Source organism: Cyprinodon variegatus, unplaced genomic scaffold (assembly GCF_000732505.1).
Source record: "Cyprinodon variegatus isolate N-32 unplaced genomic scaffold, C_variegatus-1.0 Scaffold193, whole genome shotgun sequence".
NCBI lineage: Eukaryota > Metazoa > Chordata > Actinopteri > Cyprinodontiformes > Cyprinodontidae > Cyprinodon > Cyprinodon variegatus.
In genome coordinates this window covers 565,633-569,620 of record NW_015150646.1, presented here as the reverse complement: position 1 = coordinate 569,620, position 3,988 = coordinate 565,633, and the positions used below count along the sequence as shown (strand labels likewise).

At 37.4% G+C, this 3,988-nt stretch overlaps 1 protein-coding gene across 1 annotated transcript in view; it reads left to right on the top strand.

Annotated features, from left to right (window-relative positions):
* Positions 1 to 1,402: 1,402 nt before the first annotated feature.
* The window catches only part of LOC107087754 (RING finger protein 222-like), a 4,915-nt gene continuing 2,329 nt past the window's right edge, over positions 1,403 to 3,988 (top strand). The window contains exon 1 of the mRNA XM_015379491.1: positions 1,403 to 1,587. The gene's annotated coding sequence lies outside the window, so the exon portion shown is untranslated. The remainder of the gene's footprint in view (positions 1,588 to 3,988) is intronic.

Sequence of the window (3,988 nt, the reverse complement as noted above, 5' to 3'; positions counted from 1 at the left end):
TATCAAACCTCCCCCTTGGCACCTATTGGAACGCTCCAATGGGAACATTGTGCGGCACGCATGGCCTCAGTAAATTGTTCCCCCTGCTAGCCCCCCCCACCCCACCCCCAGCCCAATGTATGTGAACGGTTTGTACTGAAACGGAAATCTCGATTACAATGCAAATTGTACTTGAAAATAAAGAAATGAATTGATTGATTGATTGACTGGAGTTTTGTTAGGATGATAGAACTTGCATTTGTTCATTTTTAGTTTGGCACCAGCTGGCTTAGTGTGCTGACAGGAAAGACTTGAGTAAAAGGAAGTCATGCAGGAAAAGTCCACCAGCTGTTACTAAGGCCTCCAAACTTGGTTCACACGCTCATCTTTCCTCCTCCATTGACTGTCAACTAAAGCTCTTGACCTATGCTGTGTACTTAAAGACTTATCCGCTGCAGGAAAGATAATTACTCATTTTGTCCTCTTCAAAAAAGGAGATTTCCTTTCTGCTTTCAAGACATTTACTCATACGCTTTCAGCTGAGCCTTGTTAAAGAAACAGGCTGAACTATCAGTATAGGGAGAATTATATCAAGCTCTTACCATAGGAGATTTATCCCACAGAGTTTTTTGGCCAAGTCAACACAAGTTGTTTCTCTAAATATAGCTGAGTAAGCATTGAATGGGTGCCCCGCTGTACAGGCTGTACTGTCTTTTGCAGCTGTAAATAACTAACCTGTTTACACTACTTCTTCCTACTGTGAACATGTACCTTAGCACTTTTATTTTACTCTATTGATCTTGAACCAGAATACACATGCATTTCTGAAACTAACAGAACAATTTTTATGTACTTTTAAAAAGAATTAGGTCATTAGTCTACATGCATTTTTTTATAATAAAAAGCCAGATGTAAGTTCAATAAATGCTTTTTGACCGTAGGAAAATATGGGGTTGAAATTAATTCTATTACATGTAAGATTTTGAGTGCTTCTCTGCTTGTTTTTACAAGTTCAGTTTTACTCCCTGTTCTAATCAGAACCTGCTCTACCAATAAGCTCTGGATTATTTTTCATATCAGCTGTGCATAACAGCTGTCTTCTTTTTTTGTCAGATAAACTCCTCATACAGTAAAATTTCCCATCGTCTATGTAAGATGTGATTGTTTTAACATCAACAAGAGCAAAAGATAAAGCCGGTACGTCGGTCAGTAATGACCCCCTGATTCACATTTTTAAACCACAACACGCTGACTGTGAGGAACCATAATGGCATAATGTGCAAGCTGAGCACTTTAAGTCATGATAAAGATACTCTGATCTGTCATTTTCTGTCCCTTGTGTGCCTGTTACCTTCTCATCACTAAGGATTTAATTACTGCTCCAGCCAAAGAGACACCTCATGAGGGACCAGGTGGAGGAGAGGAGAGGAATCAGGTGTGGCAGAACAGAAAGATAGCTCTGGAATATCAAAGGTTTGGCCTGAAGACACAGAGCCGAGAGGTGATCTGCCCTGACATGATAAGATTTGTAAATCTGTGTGTGAGGGAAAGCACCAAGCAGGTTTTAAGGAGGATTCAGAGATCGCTAATTACAACGCTCCACTGCAGGTAAGTTTCCATCTTATCTGTCTTAAGGGATGTCTCTTTTTTTGAATATTTCAGTTAATTTAGCAAAGATGAGACTTGTCTTGCTTTATATGGAGTAAAAAATGAAAACAATCCTTGATTTTGCTTTTTTGTTTTTGCTAATTTAGGAGCAATTTGATGTTGAAATATGAGAGGATAGGTTTCAGGTTGCCATGGGATGTAACAAAGGAGACCGTATCTCTGAAGTAACAACCACACCTCCCCCAACCCATCCTCAGCCTAAGACAGAGCACAGATTGACATATAGTGTAGTTGCTCCCATATTGGTAAACAAACAGCAGATACGGTGTCAATTTAAGCATGAGCATATGCACTCACCAGCCACATGTACCGGACAGTTTGAATTATTCACATGGAATCTGAAAGAATTATATCAAAGAGTCCAAATTTACTTTAAATTGTAAAATGTGAGGTATTTTTTAACAGTGGAAGATTATTACACAAAAGGTTCTTATTGATGTTTTTTTCTTCTTTTGGACTGCAGCAATTTTTGACATTTAATAAATGTGAAAAATCATAACAACAATGCTCTGGTTGAGATGCTTTACCTGCAAACCGTCTAACCCAAATAACTCAAATTTTTGTTAAAAAGATTTGACATATGTCCAAAAACATCTGCTTTTGCTTTTAAAAAATTGAAAGATTTGTGATGTTAACAAATTAACTGAATCTACTGATAATGAATGGCAAAAAATTGTAGTTAAAGGGCCTAAACAGTCCTATTCTTTACCATCTATTTCATTGAGATGCACATGCATGCTTCTCGTTTGCTTTTCTGCTAAATGAGACATAAAACAGGCAAAAGGGGAGAATATATTAACACTCTTGGTCATTTATTGTGCTATTTCATGGAATCGTCTGAGTTTTCCATCAGCTTGCACATACAAGCTGGTCTAGGAAGGGCAGTTGTTGTCACCTGCACTTTTTAATGATTAAAAAAATTAAAATAGTTTAAAAATGTAAACATGTACAAAAGATGGAAGTTGGCGGCAAAGAGACAAGACAGTGATCGGCCAGAAATTGTAATTTAGGAGGTCCTGCATTTAGAGGTGGATTGTTTTGATTAGGGCTCAGACAATGTTTGGTAAACCTGGTGGGTTTGGGAGCAGGGGTTTAAACCTGGTTCAAATTAGTTTGGACATTCTGAATTAGCTAAACAGTGTTAAAATAAACCCACATAAATCTTAGATGCTTATATTTTCATATTATATTGCATAACATAGTTAAACAATCTGAGGTTGTAAAGTGAAGCATAACAGCAAAATCTAGCAGATATCCAGCATATATCATGTAATGTAATGCAACTTGGCTAATATAGTATATTGTAGTCATGCATATCTTGACTTACTGGTACAATGTAGTGTGTCATAATGTTGCCAAGCAATGGAATTTGTTGCATAACAATTTTACAAACGAAGGATAACATAGTATCTAGGGTTACCATATTTTGATTTTGGAAAAACAAGCACACTTTGGAGCGGGGTGGGGGATGCATAGAGATAGAGATGTCTGTGGCATGCACTCACTTAACATAGACCTACGTAATCCTACAATAACATGATATTTACAGTTGATTTATTAAAAAATGCTTTTCAGTAAAAGTCAACAGCAATAACTCCAATAACAATTGATACTTTCATTCAAAATGTATTTATTAAAAATGCTTCAAAATTCCTGTAATGAATGAATAGCACAATGAAAGAAATAATGTCTCATCTAAACATCCCTCACTTAACAATAAAAGTTACTAACTCTCAACTCCCAATAACAGATGATACTCAGCCTCAGCAATGAACAAAATAATGTCTGCTCTGTAGGCTATTGGAAAAAATAAATTAACAAATGAGCTAATTAACAAAAAATACCTCTTGTGTAGCAAAAATTATTCAAAATGTACCAAAAACGAACAAACATATCAATAGACTATCTTTACTTTCGGTGTCCAGGTGGAATTTCAGATCCCTTGCACCTCCATTGGACACAGAGACATATGTGTCTGCTTTGCACACTGTGCACAAGGCCTCCCATTTGTCTCCACCCGGTCTGAAAGCGGGGAAACTCTTTTGTAAATCGTCGGTAAACATACATTTGCGCTTTTGCATGTTGTTGGCGTACTGACAGCCACTCAATATATGGCCGTTTCTCAATTCACGAGAATGCGAGTACGTACTCGCGTTCTCGTCAAGTCCGTTCTTGGCGAGAACGCAGGAAGATCGGACTTGACGAGAACGCGAGCACGCAAGCACGTATGTGTACTGGAACAGAAGCGTACTCGTTATGTCATCTCATGCAACGTTCTTTCGCATTTCTTTAACAGTCAAAACTATTTATTCCCTACACAAAACATTTTGAAAACAATATC